Raw genomic sequence first — 14,480 nt, 5'->3', positions numbered from 1 at the left:
TTGGTATCAAAGAAGGTACACCTGGTGGGTAAGTTTCTACTATCAGATAGATTTTTTTTAAAAAAAATAAGTTAACATTTTGATTAATTATGTTTTTCTGTAATTGTTTCCTTCTGTTGCAAAGAGAAGTTTTCTTGATAAAAGGAGAGAGCCACACTTACCTGTGAGCATAAGGATATATATTTAGAATGTAGTCAGAGATTATGCTGACTTTGTAAAGTGGCAGTTGTAAGTTCTCCTCCAAGCTCCATGGCTTTAACAACCCTGCATAGTTGGCTAAGTTTCTGGTACCAGGCATGATTTCCCTCTTGGTGAACAGGTCTTAAGTCCAATTAGAGGGCTGTAGGTTATTGCCAAGGAATGCGGACCATTATTGCACCCTTATGGTTTTCATGCCAGGCTGGTCATTGCTGTGGTTCATAGGCATCATAGCTGGATAAAATTCTTGGTTGATTTTTCTCCTGTGGAAGTGAGAGGAGTTGTATGGCCCAGTCCCAATGGATACATCTACAACACATCTCCTGTGTCTAAAGCTCAGGGATCATTGTGGAAGAGAAGGAGAAAGATGGTTAGAGCCAGAGGATCAGGGAGTTTGCCCCTGGGAATGTCAGAAGCTGTACCCATAAAGTCTCACCAATATGGTTGCATAAATAAGATCTGAACAAAATGACTCAAATAAACATGCTAACATGAAAGGTGGTAGTCTCTTGGGGCCTCAGTCCAACATAAAGAATGACAGGCAACTAAGGAATTCTGAGAGGGGGAGAGTCTTCCCCAGGAAGAGCACACCAATTGGTTATCCAATACCAAAGGGTTGTTCCTGAAAACATACGTACTAGCACCATTATACAAACCAAGCAGGTTATTGTTGTATTTATGTATAGAGATAGTATAGTGGTACTTTTTAATAAAATAGAGAACTTCTGTAGGTAAATATATATAAATAATTAAAGAAAAACAGGCCATTAATTTGAAAGAGATCTAGGAGTGGCATATGTAAGGTCTGGGAGGGAGAAAAGAGAAGGGGTAAATGATATAACTATATTATAATCTCAAAAAATAAAGAGAAATAATTTTAAAAGATAGCTGTAGTGGACAGACAAGAAAAGCAATACCCAGGGATATGTGAGTGGGAAAGTATTGACAATATGTCTGATATGTTAGTGATCTATTGATTTTGTTGTTGCTGTTGCCTTCAGATTTGCAGTGAAAGGGAAACAATATATTCACTTATACAAGTTGCATCAAGAACTGACTAATTGCTAAAAGGTCTTGATTATGTTGCTCAAATGCATATCAGAAATATTAACATTTGTAAGAACATCAAATAAATATGCACCACAGCCCAAGCTCTTGACTACAATGTTATGGGTTATAAAAAATTTGTTGATAAGAGTAAGTAAAACAAACAAACAAAAAAGCACTATAAGCTAAATGATGAAGGGGATCATTTGTTTCGTTCCCTGGGTGGTTTTTTTTTGTCTTTGTTTTGTTTTGTCATGTGCTCTTTTTTCATTGAAAAAATTTCCCAGCCAGATGTTCTGTCTTTTGCCTTTTTTCCTAGTACTCAGGAGGCAGAAGCAGGTAGATCTATGTGAGTTCAAGGCCAGACTGGTCTACAGAGAGAGTTCCAGGACAGCCAGGGCTATACAGAGAAACCCTATTTTGAAAAACAAAACTAAACAAAACAACAAATCCCCTCTCAATTCCTCTCAAATGTTCCCCACTTCCTTACTTCTACTTTGTTTTTTTCTCCTCTCTTTCAAAAAAAAGAGAAAGAAATAAAAAAATACTCTCAAGAAACAAAAATAAAAAACCAAACAAAGCAAAATGAAATAAAAAGTCCAAAATATCAGTGAGACTCTGTTGAAGAAAACTGAGTTTTCCTGTGGCCAGTGGATGGTTTGGGATTGGACTCCACATTCACTCACTCACCTCCCTCAGTGCTGGGACCTCATATGGCTTGAACTTGTGCGTTGTGTCAGTCTTTGCGTTCACATGTGCAGTAGTCCTGCTGTGTCTGGAGGACACTGTTTCCTTAGAGCTGTGCATTACCTCTGGCTATTATAATTTTCCACACAGATCTCTGAATCTTGAAGGGAGACGTTTGAGTGCTCCAGTCTCTCACTCTCTGCACTTTGTCCAGTTCCGGGTCTCTGAGTTAATTCTCATCTACTGCAAGAAGAAAATTCTTTGATGTGGTTTGAGTGAGGCTCTGATCTATGGGTGTAACAATGTCCATAGCAGTCATTTTTGTTGCTGTGTTCCTTTTTGCATAGTAATATTGTGGGTTTTCCTCTTTGCTCATGACTTATCTAGTCTCAGGTTCTTGGAAACATTAGTAGTGTGTCAGGTATGGGTTTCATGTCATGGGATGGGCCTTAAGTCCAGTAAAAAAGTGGCTGGTTACTCCCATGACATTTGTGCCACTATTGCATGAGAATATCTTCAGGCAGGTTGCTGTTGTAGCTTGCAGGGATTGTAGGTTGGTGATAGTGATGATTACTTTTCTCCTCCAGTAAATGCAAAGTACCTTCCAGTAAAAGCTTCTAGATAGGCACCAACTTAAATTCTCCTTGTTGGATGATAGAGATAATTATTGTCTTCAGCAATAGGGCCTTACCATCAGGTTACAGAGAGTACCCAATAACCCTGGCAATAACCTGTGATGTTTAGAGGTTTCCATAGGGCTCCTTTGGCCAATGATTCAACAAAACATAACCCGTTCTTGGAACCAGAGGTTTTACTTGGTGGCATATGGTATCTAGTTGGGACATTCTCTCTCCTATTATTTGGTAACTCCATATAGATTCCTATTAATATATCTATACATTTTAGTAAGCTTTATAATAGTAGGTTTCCATATAGTTTTTCAAATTGCTTTTAGTGTTAATTGTTCTTCCCCCAATTCTCTCTTTTATCATTCTCTCCCATCCTCCTCCCTATTTAATTCTCCAATTCTAGTTTTTCCTTTGTCTTTCCATAATAATATATTGTGATTATTCTACCATGGGACATCTTCTTCTTGCCCCTACTCCCTTATTAGGTCCCCTAACCTCAGTGGTTATATGCACTGTAAGCATGCATAACACAACATATCAAAAGCTTAAAAGCTAACATTTTCATATAAGAGAAAACATATATTTGTCCTTTTGGGTCTAGGTTACCTGCCTTAGGATGATTTTTTTTCCTACCACTATTCATTTGCCTGTGAATTTCATAATTTCATCTTTCTTAATAGCTGAGTAATATTCCACATTTTCATTATCTATTAATTAGTTAATGGACATTTGAACTGTTTCCAGTTTTTGCTATAGAACAGCAATGAATATAGATGAACAAGTATCTCAGTAGTAGGATAAAGAGAGTTCTTTGGGTTTATATATGCCCAAGAGTGATATGGTTAGATCTTGAAGTAGATCTATTCCCAGGTTCCTGAGGAATTGTCACACCAATTTCCATAGTGACTGAATAAGTCTATACTCCTGTCAGCAATGAGTAAGTATTCCCTTTACCTCACATCCTCACCGGCATGCGCTGTCATTTGTTTTATTGATCTTGCCTTTCTGACTGGAGTAAGATGAAATCTCAAAGTAGTTTTAATTTGAATTTCCCTGACGGCTAAGGAGGTTGGGTTTTTCTTTGTTTCTCAAACATCTGCATTTCATTCTTTGATAACTCTCTGCTTTGTTCTGTGCCCCATTTTTCATTGGGTTATTTGTTTTTTTGATGCTATATATTTTAGACACTAACCCTTGGTCAGATGTGTAATTGGTAAAGAACTTTTCCCATTCTGTAGGTCTCTGTATTCCCAAATGATGCTGTCCTTTGCCACACAGAAGCTTTTCAGCTTCATGAAGTCCTGTTTATCAATTATTCATCTTAGTGCCTGCATTATCAGTGTCTTGTTCAGAAAGTCCATTCCTATGCCAATGACTTCAGACCTATTCCCCACTTTTTCTTCTGTCAGAGTCAGTGTGTTTGGTCTTATCTTGAGGTCCTTGATCCATTTGGAATTTAGTTTTGTGCAGGTAGATGTGGATCTATTTGCATTCTTCTGCGTGCTGATATCCAGTTTGAACAGCATCAATTATTGAATATGCTATATTTTTACTAGTGTATATTTTCGTTTCTTTGTTTAAAAAATATCAGGTGTGGGGCTGGAAGTATTTATCAACTATAGGAGTTATCTGGTGGAGTTTTAAGGGTCGGTTATGTATTCTATCATATCATCTGCAAATAGAGATACTTTGACTTCTTCCTTTCTTATTTGTAGTTCCTTGATCTTCTTCAGTTGTCTCATTGTTCTAGCTAAGACCTCAAGTACTATATTGAATAGGTACAGAGAGAATGGACATCATTGTCTTGTTCCTGATTTTAGTAGAGATGCTTTTCTCTCCACTTAAATTGATGTTGGCTATGGGCTTGCTGTAAACTGCCTTCATTATATAAAGGTATATCTCCTAAATCCCTTGTTTCTCCAGGATTTTTATAATGAAGGGGTGTTGGATTTTGTCAAAGGCCTTTTCTGTATCTAACGAGATATGCTCATGCGGTATTTTTCTTTCAGTGTGTTTATGTGGTGGATTATGTTTGTTGATGAATGTATGTTGAACTATTCCTACAACTTGGATAAGACAACTTGATCATGGTGGATAATCTTTTTTTATGTGTTCGTGGATCCAATTTGCAAGTATTTTATTGAGAATATTTGTATCTCTGTTCATAGGGATGTGGGTCTATAATTTTGTGGGATTTTTTTTGTTTTTTATTGTTTTGTTTTTTAAGGCAGATTTTCTCTGTGTAGCCCTGACTCCTGGAACTCTCTCTTTAGATCAGACTGATCTTGAATTCACAGAGATCTGCCTACCTCTGCTTCCTGAGTGGGCTGAAGACATATGCCACCACTACTTGGCTTACATGCTTATCTTTGTTGTTAGGTTTTTGTGTGGTTTTGGTATCAGGATAATAAGGGCTTTGTAAATAGAATTAGGAAATGTTCCTTCAGTTTCTGATTTGTGGAATAATTTGATGAGCATTGCATTAATTCTTCTTTGGATGTCTGGTAGAATTCTGTGCTGAATCAATTGGCCCTGGGGTTGGTATTTTCATTTTTTTTTTGTTTTTTTTTGCTTGTAATACTTTAATCACTTCTTCTATTTCACCAGGAGTTATAGGTGTGTTTAAATTGATTTATTAATCTTGGTTTAACTTTGGTAAGTCATATAGGTCAAGAAATATACTCATTTCTAGGTTTTCCAACTTATTAAAGTACATATTTTTAAAAAGTGTCCTGTGATTCTCTAAATTTCCTCAATGTCCTTTTGTAATTCCCTCTTTGTTTCTAATTAATTTGAATCTTTTCTCTCTATCTTGTAGTTAATTTAACCAAGGATTTGTCGTTCTTGTTAAATTCTTTTTTTCCATTTCATTGATTTCAGCCCCAAGTTTGATTCTTTCTTGCCATCTACTCTTTTTGGTTTTTATTTCTTCTTGTTACTCTAGAGCTTTCAGGTGTTTTGTTAAGTTCCTAATTATGTGATCTCTCCAGGTTTTTGATCTAGATATTTAGTGCTATGAACTTACCTCTTAGAACCACCTTCATTGTCTCCTATGGGTTTGGGTATGTTCTGTTTTCGTTTTCGATTCTAAAAAGCCTATCAATTTCCTTCTTGATTTCTATGGGTTTATATAAACTTTCTGCCATTATTGATAGCCAACTATAATCCATGGTGTTCAGATAGGATGCAGAATATTATTTCAAATTTCTTTCATCTGTTGCTTTTTGTCCTAGTGTTTGATCAGTTCTGGAGGAAGTTCTAGGAGCTGCTGAGAAGAAAGTATATTCTTTCATGAGATGGGATTTTCTGTAGAAGTCTACTAAGTTCTTTTGATTTATGACATATTTAATCTGAACATTTCTCTGTTGAGTTTTTGTCTGGATGACCTGTCTATTGAGAAGAGCAGAGTACTGAAGTCATTTACCATGACTGTGTGAGGGTCAGTATGTATGTGCATGGTATGTGTTCATGTGTGGGTGGGTATATGCGCATGAAGGTCCACAGTCAAGGTTGGGTATCTTTTCTTGATTGCTCTCCACCTTTATTTTTTAGATATAGTCTCTCACTGATCTTGACACTCATTGATTTATCTGAAATGACCAGCAAGTCTCCAAGATCTGCCTGTCTCTGCTCTCCAGTGCTAGGGTAACAGGCATGTGCTGCCAAATACACTTTTTAATATGGGGACTGGGGATCTGTACTCAATTCCCTGTGCTCGCACGGCAGGAACTTTACTGACTGAACCATCTTAGCTCTAATGTATAATTTAAATTTATGCTTATTGGTAATTTCGTTCACTGGGGTATGCAAGTCATTAAAGTATAGACATATTTTAGTATGCAGTATAAAAACCACATTTTTTCATGTTACTGGTGACTTCATAAGAGAGCCTTTCATATTATGAAGCTGGAATCTCACATGGTTTTCAAAAAATTTAAAGATTTATCTATTTTTAAAAAATTACACGTATGAGTGTTTTACCTGGATGTAAGTCTGTTCATGTGTGCCTGATGTCTTCAGAGGCCAGAATTGGGCATCAGACTCCCAGGAACTATAGTTACAGACAGTTGGGAACTTCTGTGGGTACTGAGACTCAAACCCAGGTCCTCTGGAAGAACAGTCCCAGTGTTCTTAACTACTAGCCATCTCTCCAAACCTCAGTTTCCCCAACATTCACTCATGCAAAATCTTGAGTTTTCTCATTCAGAGTAAATATTGCTAGTTGTTTACTTTATGGAGACTAGCTCATTTCATTCATTTTTGGGAGAACATCAGCCAGATACTTACGGTTTGTCAGTATTTCTTGTTACAAAAAATGCTGTTCTGTAGAGAAACACCCAGATCACCCTGAAACAAATGATGTTTCTTGAGGCAATGCCATTCTGCAGTATGCAGCAAAAGCATCTTAAGCAATTTTTCAGGTTGGTTTCCTTACATAAAATACTTAAAATATATGCACTTAATGGTTTGTGTTTATTAAAATTAATAATATGCAGTACTTCATCAAAGACATCCTTTTTGGTACTTTCTTACTGCAAATGTGTGGTATTGATGTAATGACGGTTGGTAGAGCTTGAAGACACTGACTTGACTCCCTCTGCGGTGGTGAGTGTTGCCCAATAAAAGCAACACATATACAGAAGAACATTCCACATAATCTTCCCTTTTCTGTCTAAATAAACATGAAGGTTTTAACTTTGACATAATAAAATACATATAACAAAACAGATATCAAGCAAGAATTACAGTTACAATATTTAGATCACTTACATCTGGCAAATTAAGGAAAATACTCTATCATCTATCTTATCTTTGTGAGTCTAATGTTTTACACCTAATTTGTCTTTTATCGTAGGTAAGTAAAACTATAATTACAATTATCTATTCTTCAACTCCTACAAAGACCCTAGAAGGATATAATACTACACCAGTAAACAAGAAGTGCATTGTAAGCAACTTCAATACTCTAGAATTGGCAGAGACATCTTGCTGCCTGGACAGTCACCCAAAGTTCCTCTGCAACACTGGCACATCCATCTTTAGCCTACAAGTTCACTAGTAGACTTCTCTATGAAGCAGGAAATTTGAAAGACAGTTTCACCTGTATTGGCAGTTTGTCAGTCACTTTCTTCTGTATCCTGCAGAATTTCTGACAGACTCTTTTATAAAGCAGGAACCCTGAAGGACCATCCCATCTTTTGGAAAGTTTAGCAGTCACTTTTCTGTGGGTTCTGCATGTCCATTTCATGCAGCATACCATCAAGTAGTCCAGGCAAGAGCAGTTTCTTGCCCAAATGGCTAATCTTGTCACATTGAAGGCAAATCCCATAATGAGTTTCTTCAATGCCCATCATTATCTCTGAAGTAATTGGTGCTGCCAGAAACAGACATGTCTCACTATTGAGAAAAGTCTAAGTTCTTAAAACATTTTAAATGCCATCTTCTGTAGGTCCTTGAAAGGTTTGAAGAATACTTATCCATCTGAACTATATCTCTGTACATTTAGAAGACCTAACTAATATAATTTAAAGTTTGATTATTATAGATGACTATCTATTAATCTGTATTTCTTAACTGTACATTACATTTTTAAATGAGCTGCACAGACACAAGAAGGAGCAGAAATACATATACACAGTGTAACAAAATTGACCTTAATTTTGTATCAGTAGACCAAAATCCATACCAATGTGAAGTATTCATCTTTATATCATAACCCCCTTTAAATGAAAACAATCATTTATAAACAATCATTTTGGGAACTTGGGCATACTTTTTGCCAAATTGCTTCCTGTTGTGTGGTGGGCAAAGTATTTTTAGGGTTCACAGAGACCTGTTGGGAGGTCTTGTTCCATCAAACCACATTAGCCAGGAAGGAATCCACAGCTTCTCATCCTCTGTGGAAAGGAAAGCAAAACATCTTTTCCAAAGTAACATATCCTTAGTCTCAAATTTTGAAGTCAAAATTTTAAATATATATGTTGGCTTATCTTAGCAGCCTGTACAATGAAATACTTCTCTGCACTTAGCATACTCACAGTCAAAATTTCAAGGAAAACACAATAAGATACATAATCCAGACTCTCTGTGTATTTTCCATCTTTACATGGCTTATTTTTAAAACTCTATTACTTTTTATTATTTATTTTATTATCTTTACTATTTTAATCTATGACTCTCTGTACTCTTGTCTACACTTTTTTCCCCTCTCTCCCAAACTTGTTTTTTAAACACTGTGATCCATTCAGAGTTTTATTTTCATATGAATCTGCCTTTATTGCATATCTGAAATCCTTTTCTGACAAGGACCATTTTAAAATGATAAACAGTGTAGTTGCAGCAGCACTGGATGCTGGCTCTACCTCTCTCCATCTTTCAGTATGGCAGAGGACATTCACTGCCTCTGCAAGCTATGCTTATTACCACAGCTCCAGGGATGCAGTGTGTCTATGTTGCCATTAAGCTATGTTCACAAACTCCGTTTAAGTGCTCCATAGCTGGACCTCCTGAAAGAGTCAGAGCTGTTCACACTGCCAGTACAAATTAGGAAACTATTTCTTAAAAGAGCTGCACCTCTGATTGTGGCACCAAAGCAGAGCCTATCTGAAACAAAATGAGGCTACCAAGAAGCTCCCATTGACCCTCATTTTTGTGGGTCTAGAAGCCCTTTTTTGCACTTGATTGACTGATTGATTGATTTTATTGAGCTCTACATTTTCCTCTGCTCCCATCCCCTTCAACCCTCTTCCATGGTCCCCATGCTCCCAATTTACTTAGGAGATCTTGTCTTTTTATACTTCCCACATAGATTAGATCTATGTAGGAACCTAGACAACAATGAGGACCCTAATAGAAGGCCTTTTTTAAAAAAGCTTTCCAAGAGCTGGGCGGTGGTGGCACACGCCTTTAATCCCAGCACTCGGGAGGCAGAGGCAGGCGGATCTCTGTGAGTTCGAGACCAGCCTGGTCTACAAGAGCTAGTTCCAGGACAGGCTCCAAAGCCACAGAGAAACCCTGTCTCGAAAAACCAAAAAAAAAAAAAAAAAAAAAAAAAAAAAAAACCCACTTTCTGAGGCTTTATGTGGATGTATGTTGCCCCATGTTGAGCATCATTTTGTAAAAGGAGACTGCTGGTTTGTTTCCCGCCCACCCAGACCCTAATAATCACAGGGAACCTATATTAATTACAACACTGTTTGGTCAATGACTTAGGCGTATTTCTAGCTGGCTCTTACATCTTGAATTAACCCATCTCTGTTAATGTGTGTATCACCATGAGGCTATGGCCTACTGATAAAGTTCCAGTGTCCTTCTTCTTTGGCAGCTACCTGGAGTCTCCTTAACTCTGTCTACTCTCTATCTCTATCTCGGTTCAGATTTCCCACCTGGCTTTACTCTGCTAAGCCATTGAGAGCTTTATTCATTAACCAATAAAAGCAACAAATATACAGAAGAACATCCTACATCAGTTGGCTGTCCTGGCACTTGATCTGTAGACTAGGCTGGCCTTGAACAAGAGACTTGCCTGCCCCTGCTTCCCTGACAAAAGGCATACACAACTACCACCCAGCATAATTATTAATTTTTAATGTTCTATTTGGGTTTTGTTCAGTGGAATTCTGTTTTGGTGGGATACTGAGTCCATACCTATGTGTAGCTCCTTTTAAACTTTTCATTTTGAAGTAATTGTAGAGTCAGCTTCATAAGCCATGCTCTGTTACCTTTTTTAAACATGTAATCAGTCATTCTCCAATATTCTTTCAATTCTTTTTATATTTTTAGATGTTTAAAAATATAATCCAGACAACATAGGTGTTTATTGTAATTGTCAGCTTTTAAAGGCATTGTTAGTTACCGAGTTAAGAGATTTTAATTTTTAGCCAGTCTTGGTGGTGTATACCTTTAACCCCAACACTTGGGAAGCAGAGAGATTTCTGTGAGTTTGAGGCCAGACTAGACTACAGAACAAGTTCCAAGGCTATGCAAAGAGATTCTGTCTCAAACAAAACAAGAACAAAACAGTAGTAGCTAAACATTAATATTTAAAAAAATGAAACATGGGAGTTCATATTAATCTCTCTAACTCAAGTTAATCATTCTGAGGTTTTTATTTAACTTCATCAATCTTATATTTATCCTAAACCCAAAATTTAAAATTTCAGTTACATCAACAAGATTAATCATTTGTTACCACACACCATTCAAACAATGGACTTAGAAAATAATGTCATCACTGCATTAATGATATGGCCACTATGATTGTCAATCTTTTTTACTATTCTTGTTACTTTTAAGATCAGATAGCAATAGTCACTCTCAGGGAAGTTACTAGTTTTTACTGTTTTAAAGCATCTTTGCATTTTAAAGTGTCTTTTCAGAGATAGCTAAGCTACTAATTATATATAAAAATCAGGATCATTTATTTTAAGTTGCTTTCAATTTTAGGGATTGCTTTTTACATTCTATTTTCTAATTATATAAAATATTTAAATAACTCTAAAATAAATTTATGGACAAGATATATTTAAAGTAGTATAATGTCCTTTCCATATTGTGTGTATTCTTCACTTGATTTTTCCAGTTTTAAATATAAACTCAACATTATTCCAGAGTAGTATATAGAAATATCCATTGCTTTTTAATTTCTTCCTTTTTTCTTCAAAATGTTTGTTTACATTGATTGATTGATTGATTGATTGATTGATTGATGGGAGTGTGCCTATACCACAGCATGTGTGGGAAAGTCAGAAAACAATTTGCAGGAGTTGGTTCTCTTTCCATCATCTGGGCTTTGAGGGCTGAACTAAGGTACTCAGGCATGGTAGCAAGTACATTTGCCCACTTGTCTTAGTTAGGGTTATCGTTGCTATGATGAAACACCACGACCAAAAGCAACTTGAGGAGGAAAGTGTTTATTTGACTTACTCTTCCACATCACTGTTCAACACTGAAAGAAGTCAGGACAAGAACTTAAGCACAGCAGGAACCTAGAGGCAGGAGCTGATGCAGAAGCCATGGAGGAGTGCTGCTTACTGGCTTACTACCCAAGGTTTGCTCATCCTGTGTTCTCAAAGAATATGTCACCACCCACAGTGAGCTGGGTCCTCCCCTATCAGTCACTAAGAAAATGACCTACAGGCTTGCCTCCAGCCCCATCTAATAGAGACATTTTCTCAGTTGAGGCTCCTTCCTCTCCAATGACTCTAACTTGTGTTAAGTTGACATAAAACTAGGCAGCACATCACTGAATCATCTTGACCACCTCCTGGCTTTTGATGAACAGATCTCTCTCTCCTTTCTACTTGTTAGTTCTTCTATCATTTTAATCATTAGTGTCTCTGTGGGTATATGTATGTATTGTATGTGCATGTGCACATATGGAGGTCAGAGGTTGCAGTTGGATGTCTTCTTCTACTGTGCTCCACTTAGGTTTTGGAGACAGAGTCTCTCACTAAACCTGAAGGCCACCAGTAGACGAGACACCATTTTCTTGTAACAGTCACAGTGTTGTTGTCATGGGTGCTGCTGCCACTGTGCCTGACTTTTCTATAGGTTCCGGGAGCTCAACTCAGATCCTCATGCTTACACAGTGGGCATTTTATGTAGACTGAGCCATTTTGACAGCTTCCCTTCTGTTATTTAAAATCAAAAGTAGCTTGCTTCAAAGTTATGAAGCTACTATGACTCCTTTTCATCCACAAGACTATCCCTATTCATCAGAACTTTCAGATACTTTGAAACTTTTTTCTATCTGCTTTTTATCAGATTATGGTTACTGAGCACTTGAAATTTGGTTGGCCAAATAATAGGGTTAAGTTGATATAATTGGCATTACATTGAATCTATGGAACACAGGGCTTCTACTGACACTATTTTATTCAGGTATTTATTAACTTTATACGGATGTGGGGTTTATCAACAATAGTAAGGAATTCAGTTGTTTCACAAAGCGCATTCTTACATTTACTTAACTTATTTTGCTCAATGTGGCAAATTTTAATAAAGCTTAAGTCTAAATGGCTACATTTAGGCAGTAAGTTCCAGAAGCTTTCCTGTCTTAACTTGAACATTTAGATCTTAAATTATCCAGTGCTGTTTTTAGAGTAAGGCATAATGAGAGAGTCAATATCCATTTTTCCAGTGTCAACTCAGTTGGATTTTATAGTCTCAACACTATTTAATTGGTGTAATTCAAAAGAGTCCCCCTTTTACTATGCACTTTTTGGTGGTTACATTGTTATAAGCCAAGTGTCCATAAACGTTGGTTCTGTTTCCAGACACTGCTATGTTTGATTTTTCTTCTTGTCTATTCTTGTGCCGGTCTCATCCTGTGTTAAATATAGTCGGTTTAAATTTGTGTTGGTGTACAGTTGTATAAGTTCTCCCATTTGGAGATTAATTTAGGTATTTTTGGCCTTTCTCTTTTCTTATATAAACTATAGAATAGGCTTAATACATTTCTACCAAAAATGCCTTGCTTTGAGTTTAATTGGTATTACATGAACCTATAGACAATTGGGCTCATACTGACAATATTTTATTCGTGACTTTTAATCTATAAAGATATTGGGTTTAACAGCAATAGTGAGGAATTCAGTTCATTCACAAAGCAAATTCTTTTGATTATTTCCCTTATTTTCTCAGTATTTGTGTTTGCATAAGTGTGCGTGAAGAACTATTGCACAAGTTTTATTACATAACTGACATTGTTGAGCTACTCACATGGCCGCTAAAATTTTTTATTTTATAATTCTTTTTTGTTATAGGTATATGGAAATAAAACTGATTTTCACATTATTTTGTACTAACATCTTTGCCAACTTTAGTTTGTCAAATTTAGCCTAAAGTTTTATTATTTCAGATTTTTATTTTTAAAATAAAATTTTAACTTTTATTTAAAATGATTTTCAGTGGATGGGTGTTCTGCTTGTACATATGTCTTACGATGTATGTGCCTGGAGCCCACAGTATTTGAATTCCCTGGAACTAGAGTTACAGGTAGTGGTAAGCCATCATGTGGATGCTGGGAATCAAACCCATGTCCTCTGAAAGAGCACTAGTCCTAACCACTGAGTCATATCTGCAACCCCTATTTAGAGTTTTCTACACATACTATCATACGATCTCCAAGTAATACTAACTTGTTTTATTTATTTACCTTCTAAACATATATTTTGTTTAGAAGGTATTAATAATGAAATCTATCATCATTATGAATAGAAATGATGATAATAGGTAGTTTTACCTTATTCCTAATCTCAGAGAAAAAAATTAATATTTATTATGAAATATGTTGTCTGATTTTTTTCAAAGGCCCTTTACCAGATAAAGGAGATTTTATGTTTTTTCTAGTTTACTAAGAATTTTAAAAATCATTAATGATCTTAACTGAGTCACATATTTTTCTGTTGTGAATTGAGGTCATATGGTTTTTATCATTTTATTTGTTTATTTATATAACAACTCAGATTGATTTATTATTGACATACTAATTCAATATTGCTTTGTTTGAAATTCAACCAAACTTAGGGTAAATTTAGGCTGCTTGTGATACATTATCCTCCTTTATATCATTGACTTTAGTTTTTTTACTATTTTTCTTAAAAAGTTTTAAATCTATGTTTATAGAAATTGACTGTTGCTCTCCATTCTTATAATGCTCTGTCGTAGTTTTCTATCAATGTTATACTGGCCTCATAAAATAAGTTGAGACAAGTGATTTTCTTTTTAACTCTTCGAAAGAGTTTGTCTTGGTCCATTTGGGTTGCTACAACAAAAGGCCATAAACTATGTGGCTTTAAAACAACTTAATTAAAAAATATCTTTATATTAGCTTACAAAGTAGTGGGTTTCTATAGGGGCTTTTCAAACACCCTTTGATTTGGTTAACCAGTCTCACCACCACCATCTCATTTTACC

At 36.0% G+C, this 14,480-nt stretch overlaps 1 protein-coding gene across 9 annotated transcripts in view; it reads left to right on the top strand.

Moving 5' to 3' along the window:
* Window positions 1–14,480, top strand: part of LOC130886608 (protocadherin alpha-C2) — a 208,282-nt gene that overhangs the window by 122,131 nt on the left and 71,671 nt on the right. The window lies entirely within an intron of this gene.

This window comes from Chionomys nivalis, chromosome 14, assembly GCF_950005125.1.
Source record: "Chionomys nivalis chromosome 14, mChiNiv1.1, whole genome shotgun sequence".
NCBI lineage: Eukaryota > Metazoa > Chordata > Mammalia > Rodentia > Cricetidae > Chionomys > Chionomys nivalis.
This window is presented reverse-complemented; position numbering and strand designations above follow the sequence as displayed.